The sequence below is a fragment of the Acanthopagrus latus genome, chromosome 16, assembly GCF_904848185.1.
Source record: "Acanthopagrus latus isolate v.2019 chromosome 16, fAcaLat1.1, whole genome shotgun sequence".
Lineage (NCBI taxonomy): Eukaryota > Metazoa > Chordata > Actinopteri > Spariformes > Sparidae > Acanthopagrus > Acanthopagrus latus.
In genome coordinates, this window is record NC_051054.1 from 11,089,368 (window position 1) to 11,115,344 (window position 25,977).

The following is a 25,977-nucleotide window of genomic DNA, read 5'->3' on the forward strand; positions in this document are numbered from 1 at the left end:
TATAATATTGCTCAGTGCTTCAATAATAAACTTCTTATGCTCATCTTTTACAGAATATTCAGAAATGTGCTTCTTGCTCGTCTCAAGATTTCAGATATCAATTCTAACAAAAAACGGTGTTAAAACAACAAAAAAAAAATGCACGATTGTCTTGTTTGATTGCTCTGCGAGGGATAAAAACAAAGGGAGGTCAAATGGGGACCTGTGGATTAACCTACATGCAGTTTGACAGCGCCTAACCTTTCACCCGTAACGCATCTCCTTCTCTCCGCGCCTTCACAATACCTTGCCAAACACCCCATACGACTCTCAGAAATAGTTTCGCGGGAGTTTAGGGGGCTCCTGGCAAGTCTTCACACGAAGTCAGCATCTCCAGTTGTCTGTGCCCTTATTTGCACTCGGCCGAGCACTGATGATGGTGTGCATGTCGGCGGATGTCCTCATGTGGCTTCTTTCACTGCCTGCCTGTTTGAGCTTATTAGTGAGTGCCCGTCTGTACACTCATTGATGCCAGTCCCCAGGACAGATGGTGGCAAGACAGGGTGAGTGAGAAAACCTCTGACACACACACAAACACACGCGCGCGCGCGCACACACACACACACACACACACACACACACACACACACACACACTTTGTCTCTCTCTGCCACTGAAGCATCCCCAGCTGCTGTGAACACTTGTCTTTATTGATCTTATTGTCAGTTTGTGAGCAGTGGCATTGACGGTTATTGGTGTGTAATTTGCATACGTTATAAAGCCTCGACCATGAGTTATTTTGAGACATTCTGCCTCACTGCAAAGGGCTTTTATATATATATATATATATATATATATATATATATATAACGAGTGTGCTTGCCGGAACACTGCAGCAACAATTCTACTGTCTGCCAGCCCTGTTTACCAGCGTGAAGTGAGGTGTGCCTCTCTTTTAAACAAACCTGAATTAGTTTCTCTTTCCTATGTAAATATTTGCAGAGTAGAAAAGGTTAATGTGAAGTTTATGTGTTTACCAAAAACCAAATCCCCAGGAGGAGAATCAAAGCACTGCTGTCCTCATAAGGTCATTGTGCACTCAACAGTGTTTAATAGGGTGTGTTTTCTGCCCTGAGTAGACTCTGCGGGATACCGCTAAAGCAGTGGGACAAACATCAACTGGCAGCATTTGTGATGCTGGACAGCAAGGTGGAGCAAAACAGTGATGGCTGAGATCTTCAGGCCGGCCGAGGGCAGAGGAGGAGGAGAGACAACAGGAACGGCAGCGCTCTGTAAAACGTGATTAGCCGTGAGGGTTTGTATTCAGCAGAAGTTAAAAAAGAAAAAAAAAAAAGCTGCAGCTACTTAAGTCATAGATTAGATTAAAATGATTAGAAAAAGTTCACTGTGGCTGAAACTAACAGTCACTGCCATTAGTAATTAATCTGCCAATTATTTTAAAAGAGAAAAATGCTGATCACAGAGGCCGAGGCGACGCGTTCGAACTTTTTTGGAAATACCTAAACCTTTTTGGAACCTTATTGGAAATAATCAAAGCTGTAGTCAAGAACCCATCTTTGAGCTGAATTTAACTGAGGATTATCTTCTAAATTGGTTGATTAATCATTTTGTCCATAAAATTTCTATTATAACATTGCAGAGTTAATGTTAACGTGTCGAAATGTCATGCTTTGTCTGACCAACGGTCCAAAACCCAAAGACGCTGAATTCACAATGATATAAAACAGAGAAGATGCAATCGAATTAAGTTTATTTAGGGACATAATGAGTTTTCATTAAGCTCAGACATCATCTGAGGGCATAATATTTTCAGTTCAAGATCATTTTTTGTTTCATTACTTTAAGTGAAACTCTCGCCAAAATGCAACCTCGGCTTTTTTTGTGAATGTACCCGAGTCAAACCTTCGCGTAAAAGCATAATTACGATGAAAGAGGCACTTTTAAGATTTACCATATTTTCCTTTTCAGGTCAAACTCATTTTCAATGGGAGTGCTACGGCCACTACTGTCCTCCAGCAACAACACGATGCGATATCTCACATGACTTTTCCACCTTTGTATTCTAGTATTGTTTCTTATATCAGGATCCTTTTTCAGCTGCGAGGTCAATATTGTTTTTTGCTAACGATAAAACAACGAATTATCCGCGCATTTATATGGAAATAAGCTTTAGGAGCGGTCCACCTTAACTGTCCTCCAAGATATGTCGCATTCAGAGGTTGATAATTCTCACTGGCATGACGACAGCGAGCGGAACAAGCAAGCTGAATTACTGATAAATGCTCTGATTATAAATAGTTAATTTTTTTTTTTTTTTTTTTGGTTGTCTTTGTTTTTTGAAAACACAGATAACCAAATAAAAAAATACATAAACATGAGGTTGGCCTATGTGGTCATTACTGTCATTACACTGTTATTTTGAAAATGACATGTTATCTGTAACTGTTGTGTATAATTAAATGTTATTGCCATGTACTGTACAGTCAGGCACTTGACGTTTCTGTGCTAAACGTTTTCATTGTGCTCAGGGCGAGGCTGGGGATGATTCTACAGCTGTGGTTGGAATTCCGAGTGTGGAATTTACATACTTTGAAAATGACCAATCAAAACGGACCTCCGTTGATCACTGTCGATAATGAAGGACAGACGAGCAGAGACCTTGCTCGTTTTTGTTACTGCGCACATGCTGTGTTTTGTTTTTCAGTCAGATTCACTTGAACAACTAAACGTGGCCCTCGAATTAAGCGAATGATGGCTCTTCCTTCGCAATGTCATCGGTTCTGTGGAATCTTAAGCCATTGCAACATCTACTGCAAGCTGATTATTAGCTTCTTGAATTCAAAATGCCGTTGGCAGAGTTGTTGCCATTTTATCAGCGCATCTGTCCCTGTCTAGTTAGAGCTTCATGTTGTTGTTTTGCTTTCCAAGTATTTTATGTTCATGCAGCTGAGTCAGTGCACTGTTGGGGCACGCAGAGGCTGCGATATCTTTATTGCATTGGAAATTCCTGTTGGTAAGAATCGGTCGTGAGAGTCGCTTGCTGATTCCTCATCTGAAGTTTCCTCATCAGAAATGTTGGACCATAGTGGCACTGGGGGGTCTGAGTGATCTGTCATTATGAAAAAATAATCGAAAGTTTGTTTCATTGTCAGTAAGGAGCCGAGCGAGAGCACTCACGGCCCAGACAAGGGTGGGTGACAATTCGCGCTGAATTATCCCCGTCCTGCGCTTTTTCTGATGAGGACAGCCTTGGGAAATATCGGGAGAGGAGCGAGAGTGAGTAGGGACTTCAGGGGAGCAGCAGCAGGGGAGGACAGCACGTCGAGCCAGAATATTTTCACATCTAACCGGATAAATTAACAAAACCGGAGTTGGTAATTGTCAGAATATTGGAAGGACACGCAGAGGAGGTTTCATTTTATTTTTCTAGTTTGAATGAAAGTGTGTTTTATGATGACAAAATGACTGATTCTGTAAATAGAGTCTGGCAAGTGCAGTACAGGGCGCTGTTCTGGTTTCAGTGGACGTACCTTGACGGTGCACAATTGGCCACATGGGTTTACATTCCAGTCCACTCGGCGGCTGCTGGCTGCAGTGATCTCTCGCTTAGCACTCAGTTACAAATTCTGTCACCCTCATTTGTCACTTGAGACACAAAACAAAAAGGAAAATGAGGTCGAAAAAGGTATGAGGTTGAAAAATTACCCATCAAACACCTAGGAAAGGAAAAACAATTCAAACATACTTACAGAGTTTCTTCCCAACACAAACCGTGTGAGATATTTCCTGTCATATACTCCGTAGTTGTTCATACCTATCCATAATGGCATCAGCCCAATAAACAAAGCGCTGACACTGTCAGGCTCATTTAGATATAAACAAGCCGGAGATAATAACCTACAATCTGTGTCAGGCCATAGGGCTTGCTATAACACGACAGAGTCAGGGCATGGGGACTGAAAAAGATGCATTTTAAATGTTCATGTTCGTTGAATCAAACAAGGAGTGTTTGACAGCCCAACATAAATATATTGCTACTTGTTTGATTAAAAATGATTTATGCTCCATGTGCAGAGAAATTGTTTCCTGCAGTTTTTTGCTAAAATACGGTCATTTAAAGGATTACGAGTGTTGTGGCGCGTAGCTACGTTTTGCGTCGTCTGCAGTCACGAGTGACGGCTCATATACCCCCCCACCCCCCCCCCCACACACACACCCGTCTCGTTTGCCTTACTTCCCCCTCAGTCTCACCCATCTGCAACCACACACCTCCTCCCTCCCCCCCCAACCCTCCTCTCCTCTTCATTACTGCATAGGGCTTTGTAAGACCCCCTGGTGAATCCTGGCATCACGCTCCCATTTCAAAGGAATGAAAATGCAGCACTGGTCTGTGCCATCAGTTTACTCTGTTCCCCCTTTCATCTGCCTGGACATATTAAGACAAGAAATGCGAAAGCTCCGCAGCAGCTCCCACATGAATCAGTCTGAGCCCCCCCAGTGGGAACGTGTGCTGGTCATTTCAGGTCCCGTTTCAGGCGCGAGAGAGAGAGAGAGAGAGAGAGAGAGAGAGAGAGAGAGAGAGAGAGAGAGAGAGAGAGAGAGAGAGAGAGAGAGAGAGAGAGAGAGAGAGAGAGAGAGAGATTAAGTTAGAGCAAGCGGAGTGGTAAGATATAGTGACAGAGAGAAAACTTCAAGAGAGGCGGAAAGAGAGAGGGCGTTTATCTGAGGACACAGCCTGTGTTTCTTTGGTGGCCTTGTTTTCTGAGGACACTCTGTGCCATAATTAGCCGTCTATGAACCACTGACCACTCAAGTAAAGGAGGATCAGGGGGCATCCGGGCATCCAAGCAGAAGACACAGTGATATAGGAGAACAGAGAAACGGCAGTACTGATGTCTCGAAACCCTTTCTACTTGAAATTACATTAATGTAGTATGTATAATGTGTTTTCCAACCTGCTTCCCATTCACTTTTGCAGAGAGCGGATTCAAACACGATTGATGTTTAGTTAGGGTTAGGAGAAGATCGTGGTTTGGGTTATATTAAGGACATACCTCCGCCATGGGCCGACAGTTCCCTTTAATTCAATCAAGCCTAAAACAATATAAAACTAGTGATGGATGATTCCTGGATCCGTCTCTCAATCCGGACATGCACCAAAAGGTAATGGGGTGTATTCGTGGCCGAGACCTAGCCTGTATCCAAGTTTGGTACAAATTCTGTAGATGTACAATTCTGCTGACAAACCAACCAACCAACCAACCAACAGCTGGACACATAATTGGAGTTTGGCTCACACACTGCACGCAATTCCAAAGCTGGAATGGAAGTTGGATGGCCTGTCAGGGTCTTGAGCCAGCCACGTGGTGAAGTTTCGGCAGCACAACATCATTGTTGAGTTTAGGGAAAGCTTTGTTTAAATGTTAATGAACACATTACGGCTCATGCTTCAGGTCACTTTTTTTTTTTTTTTCATCAATATCAATCAAATACCACGATCATGATCGTTCCCTCAACCAAGTGTCCCGAATCTAAACATTAACTTTTACATCATAAACTTACAAGGCTATGTATTAAAATAATACACAGCTGGAAAACAGAAAAAAAAGGAATAAATACTCATAACTGAGTCATTTTGTCTATGTTGTCAATTAGCCAGTGATAAAAGTTGATATCAAAGGTTATAACAGGACACCTCATATAAAACTACTGGGTTATGGAGCTCTAGTCCTCCCATGTGTTCACGCAGAGTTTTCAACCAGTTAATAAGCTTTCAGCCCCTTCAAGGTAAACGTCTAATATAAATGGGACTGATGCCCGATTAATCCAAAATAAAAATAAATTTGAGCAATGTGGGTTTAAGGCCCTGGAAACAGAGGGGCATATTTTGCGTTTGTTGTAAATTGCCAATAAGGCGAAGGGCGAGGTGTTTCTGGAAAGGGGCTCTGCAGGTTAAGCAGAGATAATAGGGGAAAGAAATGGGCAGAGAAAAGATGCGTGTAAGGGCAAGAAGACGGGAGGCCAACAAAGCCCGGAAACACTTAGCACAGGGCAGAGAAGAAGTGTCACTACATTAGGGGGCGATGTCTTAAATTGAATTATTGAAATCATATTATTGACTTATCAATCAACTGATCAGGGCCGCTACAGATAACTATGTTTGGTAATTAAGGAGACCGATATTGGAGAGGATATACATTTTCACGAAAAATGAAAATCTTTAGACTAACCCGCTACGGCACGTTACTACAGCATTTTTTTGTTACTCAAGATAAGTGCTTTCATATTAGATATGACATGTAATAGTAAGTGCCACACTGCACAGCTCAGGTTTCGTAATTAAGGACAGATTTACTCGACAGGCAGGCCATGCCAGACATTGAGCCTGCCATGGCCGATGCAAAGCACTGAGGCATGGAGGATGGTGACCCGGTTACAGATCTGCACTTTAAGGTCAGAGGGCTTATCAGGAACCACTTCAGGACATGACCCGCTGCTCTATTAATACTAGGGATGTCCTGATATGTTTTTTGTTCAGGGCCGATACTCATTTGTAATTATCAAGGCAATGGCCAATATTTGGAACTGACATTTTCTGTAAAAGATTATATTTTTCATGGGAAGATTTCAATTAATAAGTGATAGAATGAAACAAGTACAATTTTGAGGAACTTTGAGTATTTCCATATTCTAAGATATATGCACTTTTTTTTTTTTTTTTTTTTATTGCACTCCACCACATTTTAGAGGCAAATATTGTACTTTTCACTCAGCTACATTTGTCTTTTTGAGTAACTTTGCAGATTTAGATTATTCAGTGACGATATGCTAAAAACAGTGTTGCCGGCAAGACAATAGAGCGATCATTAAAAAAAAAACAATAGAACAAAAACAAATGGCTAATAATGATTCTGTTATTTGATTCTGTTTATTTTTTATGATGAGCGTAGAGACAAAACAAGATTTTCCAGCTTTACAGAAATGAGACATTCAGTCAAATTCTTTGCATGTCATAAACATAATTTTATTATTATTATTATATCACTTCAGTTTCACCCATTTTCTCAGTTCCACTTTTTCATTTAGGTCAGGTCATTTAAGTTAAACAGCTCTCCCAACCTTAACATCAAAAACAGGCCATTTGACTTTGCCTGCCAAAATGACTCATGAGTTTTCTAACCTGACAAATCCATTATCGGTGCCTTCAAAAACACACGTTTAGGCTTAGTTGGGCTCAGAATATCGTAAAAGGGAAACCATTGATGGCTGCTGGTAGGAGACAGGACACCAGAGGTGTGGGGTAAGGCTTCCAGAAACAGTTTAAAAAATCCAATTAAAAGTTTGTTGGAAGCACACTGATCGTTTGAACATCCACCTCCTCTGTTAGAGCTTTTTACTGCGCTATTACATCATTACATACTTCTGCCTTTATTTTTAGGGAATTATTAAGAGAGCCACATGAGACAAACATAAACACTGGCTTTAGGTAATTGACCACGCAACCACTGCGGTCGTCCTTCTTTCCAGTTGGGCCGGCTTCTTTAGAGTTTGTTTTTCCGAAAGACGAGGCCAAACAGGTGACTGACTCTAAGATCTTCAGTACTTTATGAGCTGAGAGAGTATACAGAATCTCTCCAACGAGTCTTTACGCCACAGTATGTCTTCCAAGAGAGACAGAGAGAGAGAGAGGAAAAAAAAAAAAAAAAAACACTTCTCCAAACATGAGTTTCAGTCTGGTAAAAGCTGTTATCGATGCCCTCTGCCTCCTACACAGAGCTGAGAAACTTTTTGTTCAGAATCATCACATCCTGACAGCCTGGTTACATAAGGAGTCAACACGAGTCCACTTTCAATTTGTGATTCCATATTTAATGTGTTTGTGGGGGAGGTGAGAGGTTTTTTAAGGAGTAAACACCTACCTACGTACCAGCCAATGTGTTAGAGCTGTCTGTGAGGGAGAGAAGGGAGTGAGAGCCACGAGGAAAGATGCAAACTCAGAAGTTTAGGCTTAGCGAGAGCTCACCGAGGGACATTTAAACAGTTTGTTGTCTTTAACAAAAAATCGTTGAGGTTAAAGCAAGAAAGTCTTCAGCTGCAACTCCAAAAATCGTTTTATCCTCGATAACATGTAGTTCAGTAGTTCAATTGACCAAAATTTTCAATACATTTAAATTAACCGTAACATTATGGTATTGACATCAGTGTAAAGGGCATGTGTGAGCAGGTGTTGTGTTGAATTTGTCAGAAATGTTGTCGGTAGTTCAGTGATGGGAAGAGTTTTAGGCTCTCTTTAAGTGTAGAGCTGCATTGATTAGTTGATTAATTGATTAGTCGATCAAAATAATCAGTCGCCAACTCTACAGAGTGGTGTAGTAGTGGGTCCTAAACCTTAGAAATCAGTCAGCTTTCTTGCATTTCTGGTTTCCTTGTCTCGGAGTCTTTGAATTTTTGATTTATGAGTTCAATGCCCAAAATAAGATCTGTTGTTTCCACTGGCCACATGTTCCGTTCCACAACATAAAATACATCATTAAATGTCCCACAGTTTTAATTACAAAGCGCTTAAGTGTCTTAAAAACTGCGTTTGCTAACAAGTGACTTAATCAGGGACATGAAACTTCAAACACAGAGACTCATCTACTCACTAGTGCGTCTTCACAGGCCGACTTTAGTTACAAACTCTGCCAACTAATTGCGCAGGAAAACGCCAAGTGGTGGTGACATTTGAGTCATGCGATCACAATGCAGTCTGTTTGTACCTTAACATTAAACTTTTACCTCTATCATGAGCATCTGTTTGCCACATAGCTTGTTTTCGGCAGCGATCAAAAATCCAATTCAAAAATCCTACAAAGCCTACCAACAATATGTCACCCCTGACATCTCTTTAATACTTTCTTCCTCTCAGAGCACATCATACCTGCTATGTTGCCCCGAGCACATCGACCGTTTACGTTTCAGAAGGAACATACCTGTTAAACAAAAGCAGACAGGTCGAGTCAAATCCCATACGAGGAGAACAAAAACAGGAAAGCTTGGCCTGACCACATTTACACCTGGTATTAAAGTGCTATTTGAATCTGAATCTGTGATCAGAATGCAACGAGGCTTGCCAGACCTCCAGTGTGGTCTGGCTCACGCTGTGATCAGATCTCAGCCAGGTGTAATTTAATGTGGTCCAGACAATGTGTTTCTTACATCTGTAGGGAGATTGGTCATAAATAAAGATGTTTTTTTTTTTAATCCACTCAAAACCTCAAAATCCACACTAAAATGAATGACTTCTCATGGTATCTGCTAAAAGAAAATGAGACTCTGTCTCAAGTGGAAAACACAGGCTCTAGAATATCATGTCTAATGAGTTGCCCCAGGTTTCCTGTTGTTTCATGTTGTTTGGAGCAAGAAATATTCAGCCTCCTAGTTGGAATTCTGAGTTGCTGATATCAAAATTCTCAGCAATACCTCTCATAACAGAGAAGCTGCAGACGAGCCTGTAGAAGCTGAACACTCTTTGTCTTTTGTTTCTTTTTTACTACCAGGGCTGCGTTCCAGACCACCCCATGTACTGTCATGAACATTGTATCAGTATGTTTTCTGAGTGTTGAATTTATGCACAATATACCTTAAAATATATTCTTTAAAAGCACTTACTTATTACTTTGGCAGTTACTTACCAGACTGCTACTGTCAATTCAGGACAGGGTCTGTAGCTAAGGCTAAATTCTTATCATAAAAGGTATGATTTTCTTTCTAATTGCCGTTAAGAAACATGTTTTTACACAACCAGAGATCCTATGGCGTCATAAACTGAATTAAGACTGGATTTCAGTTTCTGCAATGAGGCCCTTGAAGACTAACCAGCCATCTCCACAATGCAGAGATGTGAATAAGCTATTCATCATTTCTGTTATTTCATACCCTGACTTTTGGTGATAATTGTAGCACCTCTTTGATCAGACGCCGCTTTATGGACAGATGGTGTATAAACACCCTCTTTTGCCGTCACACACAAAGAACATCTGGACCTCAGTCAGTTCTGTTCCTAAAGATTTACACAGCGACGGCTGCAAATCACTGATGAGAACCATCAGCAGCCCGCGCTGTAATGTGTGCCCATAACGTTCGAGTGGGGCTGAACAGATTATTTTGATTTTGCTTGTGGCTCGCGATGCCAAAATCGCAGGCCAGCTCACGTCTGCGGTTCGTCTTTAAAACGTCTCTCTCATTTTGGGCTCCATTCAAGGGCACATTTGAAGACAGACAATCGTGTAGTCGCTGGGACTCGACGGGATATGATGCATTCGATGACGCGTCGGCTGCAACAGAAACAAAGCCCCCCACCATCCCCACCCCCCCATTTTTTTTTAAGATGCATGACATCAGTGCACGAATGACCGGATAGTTTTGCTCACTGTTTATACAATATTGCTGTGCGTTTGTGTGTGGCTGTGTGTGTGCGTGCTCGCGCATCTGCAGGCATGTGTGTGTCGCTCGGCCGACTGCGCTCCTCTACTGTGAATACCAAATGACATTCCGCTTGCATATTCAGACCTGATATGAGTCCAACTTGACACAGTCGCATCTCAGATCTTACTTGTTGACATGCTGTGAGCAGGCGGGAGGCGATGGAGCAAAGCAAACCAACGTCGAGCGAGAGAGAGGGAGACAGGGAGGGAAGGAGGGAGGGAAGGAGGGAGGGAGGCTACGCAGCGGCAGTGGACTCAGCTGTGTGTTTGCATCCACCCAGAGTTCAGACGAGGACAGACTCGTACACTCGCTGCCTCAAGATTAGCCACAGTTTTCCTCGGGAGGCAGCAAGACGGGAGAGGAGGAGTGAATTTCAACATGACTTTTTTTTTTTTTTTCCTCCTCTGTGCTATTTTTATGGTTTGATAGACGAGAAAAAGAAATGTGCTCTTAATCTTTTCTTCATGTATCATGTTTAAGAGATCCGCAAGGAACAAATAGGAAACCATAGGGGATCTTTAAGGCTCTTCAGGCATTAGGGAAGGATCACGTATGGAGTTACACGTCAGAGCAGAACAAAAGGCTGAGAAAAGGACAAATTGTCCATTTGAGACGCAGAAGCTCCTCCGTGGTAATGCTGTTGGCACATAAATGGCCAAAAGGCTATAGGCCTGGGGGAAGGATGTACTGAACATAATGTGAAGCATGTAAGTAAGGATAATTAGAAGCAGAACGTATGTGGAGGGCTGCGACGTGCTTCGCATGTGTTAACTGGCTTACACCGGACCTTTTCTCTCTTCCTACAGATTGATGTCTCCGCTCATACTTTATTATTAAAGCAGGAAACATTCTAATCAAAGTCTTCTCAATTGTTCGAAGCATGATCAAAGATTACCTTTTTTTTGGGGGGGGGGGGATTCCAGCTTCTATCTCTGTTATGTTACACTCACTGCGAGCCGTTCCCTACGGTGTCCATAAACTATTCAGTGAGGCCCTTTTTTCTATAGCCTACAGTACGGACCGCTCCAAGAATCTGGGGGGGGCCGTTAACCTAAAACAGCTTTCCGTTGCCAAAAAAAAAAAAAGAGATTTTGAATGTCAGCCCAGCAGCTTGCCCTTGAAATAACCAGAAAAGACCCTCAGTGAAAGGGAGCCCACGGTCGATTTCCGCATTAGCCTTTTACCCAACAATGTTCAGGTTTTCGTTTGTGGTGCGAGTTCGGAAAACAAAACACTGCCAAACGTTGGCTGCGGCAAATTACTTGTGTGAATGTGGTTTTAAACCTTTCTAGCAGGAGTTAGATGCTGTCAAACGAGAGGAAGAACAAATAAAGAAGTATGCAAATTAATTTGCAACAGCCGGCGCGAGCCAAGAATACACTGACCTACTTGATAGAAAAGTTTACAGAGACATTAGCGATCATTCGCGTTCTGAAAAAGCTGATTGGGCATCTTCCTTTCATACTTAAAAGTTCACCGGTGGGACACAGGTTTTCTTTCAGCTACTTGGTGAATTACTTACAGTAAATTTCACATAAAAAGGGCAAAGTCATGACTAATCGTTTTTTTACTGTCTGGGCAAAATAGGAATTCTCAGAGGACAGAGAGGTTTTGTTTGAAAAGGAGCGTGTTTTTGTGATTCGCGGTTCCATCAGTCATGTCTCAACTTACACCGTAAGAAGAAGTGAGGCATTTCCAGTAGAGGCTCGGGACTCGTCGTGCTCTTACTGGAAGAATCAAAGAGGGGTGGACAACTCTGTGACTCACTGAAGTTAGGCTGAAATAACAGTGGTTCCGCTATTGTGCAGTAGTTGTTCACAGCCAGGTCTGCTCTGTGAATGTGTCGAAGTTCAACTTGAACTCTGAATTTACATACATGCTTCTAAATATCCACGTATGTGACTATGTGAGGACTGATTCAGCTCATGCTCCTGAGAGCTTTGAACAAAAATAAAATAAAGCCTTATTGGCTTCTTTTCTTGCCAAAATAAATTTTAGCCACACATTATCCGTGAAATTGACGTTCATTTTCTGCAAAGCAAATCACTCCTTTTACATCCGTAATGTAACTGACAACTGAGGCCTGTTCATTTGATGTGGTTGCCATTCATTTGTTTGCTAGGGTGCAGAATAAAGAGGGTGATGAAAACAGGGCTCAGGGGTACTTTGTCATGCTTTTATTCAAGTATTTCCAGTGTTTCCCATCAATAATACATTGTTTCTCAACTTTGGAGTGGCCAACATACAGGTAGAAAAAAAGCTAAAGAATGCACTTCTGATGCGAGGCCAAGTGGTAGCATCTGTCTGCTTGAAAATGTCTGAAAAAGCAGCTGCAGGTACTGAATGTCTATCTTTGGGTCGGGATTAATGTTCGCAGATGGGTCATATATGGGTTGTGGTCGGGGTTAAGATTACATAATCTGCAAAAAATGCACCAAATGGAAAAAGTGACCGCAGACCAAATATTCCTCCGGGTTAATTTAAACTCGCAAAGTGAACTTTCAACACATTCTGGTTTAAAATGGTGTTCATTTACTCTCACATTATTTTCCATTAATCCATGGTAGCAAGCTAACGTAGGCTACTAAAACCATCCCAAGCTTTATCAGTGGGGATTTAACTACGATTTAAGCACTGTGTTTTCCACTTGTGTTTCCAGATTTTGCCTGTTATCTGATGCAAAAATTAGATACAAGGATGCAACAGAGACAGACGTTGGTGGGCAATGTGGTGACAGTTTCCTTAAATGATCATGAGATATATATAAAGCAGTCTACACCCCACGGGTAAAAAAACAAAACAATTCTGTTCCTTTAAAAGACGTTCTGATGATTCCTGTCTGACGTAAGCAGCAGCTCGAGTGTTTGTACAGTTCTAGAAAATGCAGTCGCTAGCAAGACACAAAGACTTGATGATGGATGTGACAGACAGTATCTGCGTGTTCTCACTTGGTTTATTTTTCTTATATAAAATAGTTTCCCAATGAGCTAACCCTCACCCTTGTTCTAAGTCTTCTTTAATACAGAATGACCTTCATTCTGTCAGTTATGGTCCCATTTTCAGTGAAACAGGTGATAAAAGCAGGGTGTGCTATGGGCTTTGTGTTGACAAGTCCTGTGTATCAGTACCTTTCCCAGCTCCACCTTTTGGTTTAAGTCTGGACACAGCACAGTGGGTATATACTTGAAGCTGCCTGAGTGAGACTTGACTTCACTGAGATTTCTTATGACCAGAAAGTGACAATGCATTTCTTCATTGCATTACAGTAACACTTCTCTGATGCTGCAAGCAACACGGAATGTATTTCTGGCTTCTGAAAACAGTCCAAATAAGGATTGTCGACTGACATCAAATGGCTCCACTGGGCAAAATTTAGGAGGATGCCTGCTGACTCCTTTGATTTTCCAGCAATTTGGGCAATTTTTCAGCAGTGTCAGATGCTTGTTAAGGACTCTGACAAAAAAAAATATCCTTTCCATCTACCTAAGGTTCGTGAATGCGAAAGGAGTGTTGGGTTTTGAATGCAACGCTTAGAATTGCTTGGAAATTCATACCGTATATCTTCTTATGAACTTACAAAGATGTCACTCTTTCAGTTGGAGACGAGACATCATTCTGGCCGCTTCAGAAATGTCATACAGGAGGCAAAGCGACTTACTTCAATGCCGGGGGTTGCGTTGCGCGGTCAGCCAGCAGAGGGTCAGGAAGCGATGTCGACGAGGCAGCACTCACTCTCATCGTAACGTTACGGTACAAGTTTGAAATCCGGAGGCCCCGTGAGATGGATGTTTCACCATATTTATTAATTCTGTGCATCACGAAAATTTCGTGATGAATATGAACAATAGTTGGATGACAAATGAATCTTCGTCACAACCATGAAATAACCTCCCGGAGGCTGAAGGCATATCTCCTTCCAACACCACCTGGGGGACCGAAGTCTCAGAAAAAAAAGTGATGCCGTTGATGCACAACTTGTAGGTAATTACAAGAAGTTATTGCAATTGTTAATGTAATAAAAAGGTGGGTGAAATTGAAACTAAGTCTTTGTAGGCATTCCCATCTTGCACAAGCCAGTGAGGACACGTTCGCATGATGTAGTTTTCTCTCTGCGGCTGCACATTTCTTTCCATCCTTTATCTTCGCTCTAGTCATGCTGCAGCTTGGAGGAGCATCTGTGCAACCAGCAGGGCTGGCAGCTGTAACTCCTCGCTGTTGGGTGTCAAAAGAGCGAGTCTGACATCTTCTTCATCACTGTGGGTAAGGCATCTCAGACATGCGAGGGGCCACTGCTAAAACAGCCAGTAGTGCTCTTGCTCTGGCGCGAGGTCAGGGGAGTTGCCGTCTTCATTATTAAACAGCAGCTGTCGTTTCTGCCGCCTTTCTCCGAGTGAAGAGACCGATTCAGAAACAGTATGCAGCGAGCACGATCCTGAGGTGATCCTCTGTGGAAAATACACGTTTGAAAAGCATTTTCCAGCCTCCTGAGGGGATCCCATTACCAAAGTGACTTTATGACTCAAAAGAAATCCTACAGCTCCTGAAGTAGTCCCTGAAGTATTTCCATGTGTATAATAACTATTAATTTGATGTAATCCACGATCTTCTTGAGGGTGTGGGTGCCAGAACAAGAATGCTTTCCAGGTTTTGATAAGGCACGTCAACAGATAAAAAACCAAAAATATCTTTCACGTGACGGCCTTTGGGTTTATTTGCATACAGAATCATTGTCGACTAACAGCTAGAGCAGTCAGAGGTATAAAAGAAGCTCATTGTGGGAGCGTTTCCTCCAGAAAGGCATTGAAATCGAATGTAATCTAAAATATGCGACGCTGCTCTTTACATTAGTAGTACTACAGCACTATGCTGTACCACATCGAGAACAAGCGCCCTGCTGTCACATTACAGGATGGTTTACAGCCAAAGACAGCGTCACTGCTAGCCTGGGGAAGAAAGTGCACATGCTGGTTGAAGGGTTCTGTATGTGCTGCTAATCAGTGTGATTCGAGGAAGAGGAATTCTAAGAACTAGCTCTGTAATGTTACCTCAAGAATGCTAAATGCCAAGAGCTGAAAAGTCAAGACAGTATGGGTGTCGGCTTATTGGAAGCAAACTTTACTGGAACCCCAAGTCCCTCGACTATGGATTTTTGGGGTAAAAAAAAAAAGAAAGAAAAAAATACAATTAGTGTAAGTAGTTTGTGAAATCTAAACTCAGACCTAAAATGACCACAAACACACATTTTGCCTTCAGCAGAAGAATGTGAGGACAGCCGCTCAGTATCAAACCCTGAACATATGTTTGAGGTCATCCCAGGATCCTCGAGGTGCTGCTAATGTGAAAACAAGTGGGTGTTGTTCTGACATTGGCCTTTTGGTGTCTCACTTTTCCCAATTTTGCACAACAGTTGTATTTGATCGACCTTTAGGTATTTCCTTTTTGAACATATATTAAATGACAATCATACAGCGTGAAATCTGGTGGAGTCATTTTTTTTAAACTGGTGGCCAAGACAGCATCGGTGGATCAGACCGGCCAAACGACACTACAGTTGTCCCCATTTGCCACCAGTCAAACACCTGTCAGCTGCAGCATCAAGCCAGGATATGTGTGTGTCTCACATTTACCTCAGTGCTAATTTTAACCATGCAAGTCGCCCCTCGCTCTGAAACCTGTCACAAATGAGAAAAAATACAAAGAGATATGTTGCAGATCAGTACATTTTAATGTGTGTCCACATTAAAATGTAAATCTACATGTGACATGAAGTAGCACAAGATGAAAACGAAACACTAAATTACACAAAGCTAAACACTCCTAGGAGCTGCAGCGACGCTCCGCTTCGTTTCTGTCCCAGCTGAGTGAGGTGAGTCCAGGATGGTTACGGGACGACTTCATGAAATTCTTAGAGAGAGAAACGCTGGGACAAAAAGATTAAATAAAAGGAAGAGTCCACAACACACTGACGCACACAAACTCTTTGATACTTTGGCATCTCTAATAAATCATTTGGCATTTCAGTGACTGGTTACAGGTAGTATGATGACCTTAAAACTTCCACACATCTACCGTAAATGCTCCAGTCCATGTGCTCACTAGGGCCCGGGTTCAAAGCGAGGGCTTAATGTAATTCTCTAGCACAACAGGATTTGTATTAGTCCAAAAAGGGTCAGTGGGGTTAAGAGCCGTTAAGTAGTAGTGTTTAAATCCTTCCTAAGCTTAGCCATCACAATGCAGGGCCCGCCACACTCCCCTGGACTCATTTCACCTTTGGGTGTGGTTTAGACAAGTGCAAAGGCAAAGGGATAGACGACAGCAGATGCACGTGCAACGCCAGCATTTTCCATGAGGATTTCCCAGTATGCAGAATTACACACGTCCCATAACTAATTAGCTCGGTTGTTTTGGTGTTGCAGGCTTGGTTTTGACTTAATTGCCGAGCCAAGCTTGTTTACTACAGGGGTCATCCCTAGTTACACACAGACTCCCCGAGGCTTAACCTCTGTATCACTGGCTAATGTGACTTTTCTATCCACTTCGCCTTCTGTCGCCATTCTTCCTGTGGCCACGTTCACTTTAATAAAAAGGATGAAATCTTACCAAACGCATGACCGCTCATCCAAGAATAACAACAAGTGCACAGACAGGAAATTAATCAGGAAATGTTTTTTGTTTTTTTTTGTTTTTTTAAAAAAAGGCTGGAGCTTGTCGTGCAGATCAAAATAAGAACCTTGTGCCACACTGCACAGGTGACGTTTGCCGTAATTAGGGGCAGATTTACTTGACATGCAGGTTACGTCAGATGTTGGCAGCGGCTGCGCCGAGCACGGTCAGTGAGGTAACCAGGATGGCAACCAGGTTACTGATCAGCACCTTCAGGTCAGAGGGAGGAGTCGCTTTAGAACGTGACATAGTGCCCTTCTAACACTAGGGATCAACAGAAATTGTCTTTTTTTCTTTTTTTTTTTTCCAGGGCTTACACTGATACAGTTATTAGTATGGTTACACAATCATATCAAAGTACAAGTACAATATCCAAAATGAAAGACACTGCAATATTTTTGATTAGTGTAAACTGTGTGACAAAACAATATTATAATAAAAGTGTTGTGGTGCTGCAGAGATGCCCCGGCCTACAAATCCTTTTTTTTTTTTTCCTTAATTGAGAAAACATGTTTCTTTGGAACAGGCCAACTAATCTGTGAATCATATCACAATCTAAATATCGGTATATATAATTGGGGTATGATTTTATTTTTACCATATCATGCAGCCCCTATTAGTAGTAATCTAGCAGACCAAATAGCAATACTTGGAACAAACATTTGCAGAAAAGATTAAATTAAATGAAAGTTTCCTGTCATCTTTCAGAATAATAAGAGATGGAATATAACTAAAACTTACACAAGTACTGTTACAATTTTAATGCAGTTGTTTTTGCACTTGTGCATTAACACCATCACAACTGCAGGAGATGAATTGACATGAGTCATGGGGTAAAAAATCTATGAAGCAGTCGGTGTACACAGATGGAGGTCTTAACTTGATTATACAGACCAATGTTCAGACAAGGAGGGAATATTCCCCTCCGCTTCCAAGATGTTTTAATACCAGACGGACTGAGATCACGTTAGTTTTGATGTACATATAAACTCAGCTGTAATACTCCCTCGGCGGTTGCGTTTATTAAATGCTAGATAATCGTTTGGTAATGCGTTCACTAGACTGGGGAGCACTTGTTCATTCCAGAGAACTTCTCAGAATGCTGGTCGAAAATGGATCCCCTACGGTGGCGGTGCAGATTTACCTTAGATGAACCAAAGTATTTGGCTGCGGGTAGACGTGGGCGAGAGAGGAGAGAGAGGGAAAGAGAGACGGAGGGAGGGAGGGAGGGAGGGAGACAAAGAGAGAGAGAGAGAGACAGACAGACAGACAGAGAGAGCGAGAGAGAGCGAGAGAGAGAGCGAGAGAGAGAGAGAGAGAGAGAGAGAGAGAGAGAGAGAGAGAGAGAGACCAGTGTGAGCAATCTGAGCAGGCTAAGCAGCAAGAGGTTGATTTATAATTAGAGTGAATGTCTGTTCAATACCCCTGCTGTTTGGGTGATGGCTCCATTGCATAGAGAGGCAGCTCTGCTGCTGTGAACTTAATTTGAATTCTGAAGCACCACACATCTTCCAGCATTTACGGACAACCTTGCACGTCTCGGATAATGAGGACTTTAATTTTTAGGAATGTACTATACCATGCCTCGGTTCTGACAGGCAGTTGAAGCCCCATAAAATATCAGTACTAATGCGTCTGTCAGCATGTGAATTAGTTAGCAAACATGGAATTCAATAGGTTCGGATTGCACAGGAAATGACATCACATTTTCACTGTTAACCAAAAAAATGACATCCAAAACGTCAAACATCCTTTTTTCTACGTTTTGATACAGTGAAATTGGACTAATTTAGATCCAAAGTATACATGAATACATTATAGTTATGAAAAATTCAAGTCTGTGCTGTGTGTTATGCACAACTTCTGGAGGCGAGAACTGCAGTGGTGTGAGTCAACTCACAATCAAAGACGAGAGCAAAAGAAGAAAAACACTGCTCACGCACAGCTGGTTTACTGATACTGCGAAAAATAAATACTGAAACCATTTCAGATATTAACAATTGACATGTATAGATACTTTCTATATTTTTGACAGCGCTAATACACTGACACACTGCAGGGATTGCTGCCAAGATGGGAATGTTATTTTTCAGCCCAAATAATTAAATGTTAAAGCACAGTTTTTGTCAGATAATTGATAACTGAAAACCTTGAGCTACATTTCCGATTAAAAACCTGCGTGCCTGCAAAGAATTCATCGGACACCAATACCATCACGGAACAGTTAACAATGAGATAAACAAAAGTAACTCGAGAAAGAAATGCCTGATAATGATCACATTGGTAGGTATAAAAAAGGCACATCTTTAGTTTACAGTGGCAAGAAGCCAGCTTACCCAGAGGAAGCTCACACAGAGGGAGACGAGCACTGAAAGGCGCCCGGCAGCCAGCGGATTCAAACCCAGAATCCTCCTGCTGTGACGGGGCTAAAGCATTGAACCGCCTTGGACAAATACCATGAAGTGAGCCAAGCAGAATATTACACGGCTTACATTACATGCTCCATCATGAATATCAAAGAGAAGACACCTCAAATGTTTAGTATCAACAGGCCAACACACACACACACACGAACTCTGCATCTGTGATGCATGGTTAATGATGATGGAACGGACGACGTCCACGCCATCATCTGGCGTTTACATTAAACGAGCACACCTGGAGACGCAGCGAGTATCTGGGCATTTACTCGCAGCATCATATTCGACCATTTCTAAGAACACGCTGAACTTTACGAGGCGTTTACTGCCGGTCGTGCTCATTATTTTCACATCAACCTATGAAAAAACGCCAATGACTTTGTGTTCTGCAGCAGAGGGAATGCCGCGGTGAATTCCTCCCGTCAGCAGTACCACCCAAGAGGCTTGTTTGTCAGCTTTCTTGCAATCTTCTCCGCGACATATTCCAAATGAAGACAGCCACGCACGCTCGGCGGTAGTCGTCACGTCGCTCTGTCAGCGTCCTTGTTGGCGTCGGGGCAAGACCTCAACATGCAAATACGCTGGAGATGTATACATCCTCTGTTATTATGTGAGGGTTTAATGCCTGACTGAGTTCAATTACGGTAAAGAATGTGTGCATCTGAGCTCTCTGAAAAGCCTCCTTCAAAGAGGTATATAAACATTTAATAACTACACGCAACCCCTTGAAAACAAGACAGTCGGTGATGAGTGAACTTTACATCCTTCCCATCATTAGCTGCCTCAAATCTAATTCAAATCTACAGGATATTCGGCTCGTAAAAAGAAAATAGTACCCTTTTGCACCTAATAAAAAAAAAAAAACACACACACACAAATTAACCCCCATCCTCATATTTCGGGAGACACTGCGGGTTATGGAGGGGCATCTGAGTAGCTCAGCGACTCCAGCTTTCAGCTCAGTTTTCACGTTCAAACTGTAAGTATGCCACGCCATGTAGGATGTGGACGTATACAATTCTGCATACTTGATCATTACCGCGGTGTCGAGTGTGAACGCTGTGCCCTCTCATTAAGGTGTTACCTAAAGCTCAAGCCGCCACCCTCCCACATTCACGCGATATTCGTGTAAAATCAGCATGCATCAGCCTTTGGAATCTTCAGGCGTCGGTCACGCAGACGGCTTGTAAAGTTCGCAAGCTTCCATATGATTACAGGCCCTCCTTTTCTGTTCAGTGGCCGTCGACCATTCTCTTTCATCTCAGATTGGAAGGCGATGGAGGGCGACGTGCGAGATATGAGGGGCCGAGCGCTTGAACATGTGCGGTAACTCAAGTGAACCATATGGAGAGATCAGCGGGAGACGCGAACGCTATAATAGAGGAAATGTCAGAAAAGAAAACAGCTTGCATGTGGGAGGAGTGCATGCCAGATAATCACCAGTCAGCATGTCGAACATTCTCTCCATCGCCGCCACAGTCATCTGTGGAAAGACGGCGACGGAGAGGTTTATAATTTCTGTTTGGTAAAGTGAACTTGACAAATGCAGAAAGCTTCGACAGCTACAGAACGATGTATCCGCATGACAGGAATCAGAAGTAGTGGAAGGGGGGACGCGACTCGAGCCACTGACACAAACAAATCATTTTCTTGGGATAAATTCCATAAAGATGTAAAATGTGTATACCTTACTTCATGAAACTTTTATGAAAGGTCTCATGAGGACAGGGATTGCAGTGGTGCTTAAAAAAAAACAAAACAAAAAAAAAACTCAGCGAGTTGGCTGCCCACCCACTGAATATATCGCAGTTAGCACTTTATCAGTACCTTTCATTACAAGCAGCAATAGCGTGGCTGGTATTGTTGTCACCTTCTGAGCCGGTGCCTGTGGCAAAATGTGGTCCTGGAGACACCTAGTTACATCTCGTACATCTTCATCTTTGCATCTTGAGATGTGTGCAGCACCGATCCATTTTCAACGGGTCTGACACACTGTTCTCTGTACATGTCAGCTTTACATGTAGTGGTTAACTTTATGGATATGACTCGGATTGTGATATTAAAGATAATGATAAAGATAATGGATAAGAAAATATGCGGCTGTGATAGTGTTGCACCGAGCACAGATTTTTTTTCCATAGTTTGCAGATAGAATGTGTTACATCCTCTCTCATGTTAATCCATGCAGCTTTCTACACCGGTGCCCTGTGCAGCCTCACGTCTCAGCTGTGTCCGTGTGACCCGCTGACCTCGAGCATTTTATTTGCACTTCCGTGTGTGTGTGTGTGTGTGTGTGTGTGTGCATAAACGCAAGGTTGAAGGACACCATTTGAGTATTTCATATGCAACATTTCTTCATTAAAATGTCAAAACAATTCGTGTTGTATGTTTTGGTGAGCTGTGTACTTAAATCATCAAGCCCAGAGAAAGCTTATTTAACTGTATCTTCTGCATATAGACAGATCCAAGACGATAAAAATGTGCTCAGTCCAAATCTCTGCAGGACGGAGCTAAACTTTGACAACCAGTCTAGCGCTGCAGCAGTAACTTATTCCAGCAGGCTTTGGAGCCTTGGAAAAGGTCTTAAAAAAAAGAAAAAACCTCCTCTGAGTCATGCTCCTGAAGGGTAACTGCATCATCAAATTCTGTGAGAGAATGTTTTATTTGAGCATACAATAAAAAAAACATTAATAATGTCGCCTCTTTACTGGCGACTATCAAAATTATACAGTGTTGTGGATACTGTGGTCTCCCTCTTGAGGACGGGTGAACTCACTAACCGGAGGCTGATTAGCAGGATTGCTCTTGATTGCTCCGTGCTACGAGTTCCACCCAACGCCGACCCCCGAACAGCCGCACGCCCCATTTTTTTCCAAATCCAGCTTACAACACGCCGAGCGCAAACGAAACGACAGAGATTCAAAACACTGAATTCAAGTTGCTTGTAAACACCATGCAAAGAATCTGGAGATGTGTTTCTAATTTATCCAATTTATTCTGCTCTAACTTGAGCACTCCATGTCCTGGTTGTTCCGAGTTCATGGCCCCACTGAGCAGGATGCAAAACAAAAGCTCATTGAGGATGTAGCTATGCTGAGCCTCGTTTATTTCACGTCTGAAGAGGTCATCACACAGTGATTTTCACGCAGCTTTGCTTTGGATAAGTTAATTAAACCGCTATAATAAAACTGAACAAATGTGTTACACGGTTGATTAGAATCACATCTCGATGTCTTTGAACTTAACAATGTTTCTATTTTATACGACTATCTGCAGGGGGGTCACACCTAGGGTCACCAACAATGGTAGCAGGAACCTCGAGTTGAGTTTTTTGGCACTTTAACTCTCTCTGTGATAGCAAAAATGTCATTTCGCTTAATCAAATGTGAGCCCTTCAAAGGCCTTCGAGCAGCTGGAGAAACCTACTGAATTTAAGCACAGTGCTGGACTAGTTAGAAAATAAAACAAATTGAAAAAATTAACATTAATAACAAGCAACAGAGGACAGCAATAGGCCCCGGCAGCATCTAGTCCGCCTGACCGAGAGAAGAAGAATAAAACAGTGGTACTGACTGTTACATTGTTGTCATTACAGCGCGGCGTGCAAACTGGAATATTTCACCATAAACAGTATGAAATTCATGTAACATTGGTCTCTTCCTAAGATTTCAGACATGCTGCTTTAGCGTACTAAAGAGCATGTTGGTAAGGAATTTCAGACACAGTCAGCGGATGAGTCTGTAAGATAAAAATCAACCAAGGCAGCGAAAGCAGCCCAGCTATGTCCAACAAGCTAATTAATTACATAAAGATGTCACTGAAGATGTTGACGTAGGAGGATTAAACTCTCCCCTGGAACGAGCGCGGCACTGGCTGAAGATGCGCTCATGTCAGCCGAGGCCGCGGCTGTCAGGCTGTCAGACACTCTACTCTCTTTGGATATCGGCCTACAGCGATAAGGTCAAACACTATACAACCAGGAAAAGCTTTCAGTATAACGCAGGGTTTGCCCCGTGGACACAGACACATCTCACGGCTGCGATCGGCTCAGTGAGACGACAGCTTGAGCAACAGCCACACACACATTGCATGAAAGTAAAGATGATTAACCATGCTTGTGTTTCACGTCCAGGCTCCGACTCCACCCACACAAGTACACATCAGGCTCAGCACAGCAAAGCATTCAGTAGTGATGGCTGTCAGATTAATGTTGGAGGTCAAAACTTCCTGATATGAACAAGCTGAATGTCAATGTGTATACAAATGTAAACAGGGCAAAAATAGACATGCGCCCAAAACTAATTCAGGCCATAACTAGGGCTGCACTGATTTTCGGCCTGGACGATTATCAGGGCCGATATTCAGTATTTTTTTCGATTATCGGTATTGATGCTCAATCAGCGCTGAATATTCTCAACTTGCAAGGTAAGTAGTGGGTGAAGTTGTGCAGTGGAGGGAGAGTATTGGCAGTGAAAGCAGCAGAAATGGAAACACTGAAGCGAAGGACCTTAACAGCCAAAGCTACACAACAAGCCCAAGCTTCTCCAAAAAGTTCAATCACCCACAATTAACAGCATTAAGCAGCATGAACACTGACCAGAACCAGCACATCAACACATAACACACACGGCAGCGTGAGCAGCAAAGACTTAGTTACCTTGGTGTAGTGTCTCTGCAGCCCAGCTCACAGTGGAAGTTAGCAAACAGGTGGTCTCCGTGGGCTCAAGTGGGCCGATCAGCTGACCCGAGGAGGTACCGATCAGGTGAGTCGCGATTTGATCTCGCCGCCACGCGGTCACGTGGTTCACGGTGCGCCCAATAGTGACAGACAGCGTTGTTAGCGCGAGAACACCGGGACAGATTTGAAATCGACTTTATTTGTGGAGTTTCTGTTCAGTGTTGGAATGTTTCTCACCGTCTGATGCGGATCAGTTCTGTACTCACGCTCGCACTTTGCTCCAGTATTTCCATGCTCTGCCCCAGAAGTCCACCTCAGAGGCTCCTCTACTTTCTGTCACACTGCTGCTGCATTTTTGATAACTTACTTTGCTCACTCAGATTAAAACATAATCAAATACATTATGTCATATTTTTTAATAACTCGGAGAAGATGATCATAAAGGCTGAGCGATGATTCGCCAGAGAGCCGGCAGTATGTATAATATAGCAGATTGCTCCACCTTTGCCAGCTGCTCCATTAATGTACACATTAAAACGTCAATGTTTGTAGCTGAACAACATACATTATGGAAGAAGCCTTGAAGCTTTTACTTCTTGTACTGTTTGTATATTTTGATGCCGGCGCTCAGGACTAACAGGGTTTGTACACTATAGTTTTGTTACTCTTGTTAAAGTAAAGATCTGAGTACTTCTTCCACCACTGATTGACAGAATGTAAATATTCATGGCATCCTTTGTGCTCCTGTGGTCAGAAGTGGAAAAATAAACGAGGATAGCAACTGCATAAAATAAAAATAAAAACAGTTTATTATACAATATATCCAGGGAGAGCGCAGGTACATTTTTCCATGACTGTGCGGCGTTCTGAGAAACTCATTCGACATCCTACAGGGAGTCACATATGTCAGAACGCAAGCCAGGAAAGACAGACAAGGATTGAAAATGGTGATCGCATGCTTCCACCACAAAGATCTGGGGCCTGTTAAACAAATTCTGAGCTTAAAGACAAACTTTGCATTTCAAAGGTGCACTGAATACCACAATAATTTAAGGTTTATGCAGTCATCTGCTTATGGCAAATTCAGCTGATGAAATCTTGTTGACATTAACTAACTAGCTAATTGCAGTTATTATCAAATTAGATATTATCCTACGACAAACCTTGATTAAAGCTGGCTGCGTGAAATACCGTTACAGTGTGGACTGATGACAGTCGTCTAATTTCATCATCTTACCAGCCAGCATGCTTTGGAGACAGTAGCCCTATACACACTGCTTTTTCGAGGCGGGAGTCTTGCGCTGATATTCCTCCTCAACATCTGTGTGAAAGTTACAGAGGTGGAATGGGCTGAGAGAGTTACGTTCCGCCTCTGATCCACCAACGGAGGTAGCAAAAGAGCCACAACAGAGGCGATACAGCATCCGTGTGAAAGGGCAAGTTAGCAGCATGGGAAAGTGGGTGTGATGATCTGATGGTGTTCACAGTCTGATGACTAAACAGAACCTTTGTTCATCTTATGATAGAGAAATATCTGACGCTTCACCCACAAAGCGGTGTTACAAGATCAAACAGCTGTAATGTACAGGTACTGCATTTGTATCTACTTTTGCATCTTAGTGGCAGTAGTATACGTCAAGTTTGACAAACATCTTGACCCTTTAGTGGCACTTTAAGCTCTGGCTGGACCTACAATCATTTTTTCTCAGCTTGAATATAATTATATAATATAATTTTTAGACAATTTGT

The 25,977-nt window shown here is 42.5% G+C and overlaps 1 long non-coding RNA gene across 1 annotated transcript; it reads right to left on the minus strand.

Annotated features, from left to right (window-relative positions):
• Nucleotides 1-1,056: 1,056 nt before the first annotated feature.
• LOC119034281 lies at nt 1,057-24,335 on the minus strand. Its single transcript, XR_005079517.1, has 3 exons — nt 24,208-24,335; nt 3,531-3,645; nt 1,057-1,269 (listed from the first exon to the last, which is right to left on the minus strand). It is a non-coding gene; the product is annotated as an uncharacterized LOC119034281 (long non-coding RNA).
• Nucleotides 24,336-25,977: the final 1,642 nt, after the last annotated feature.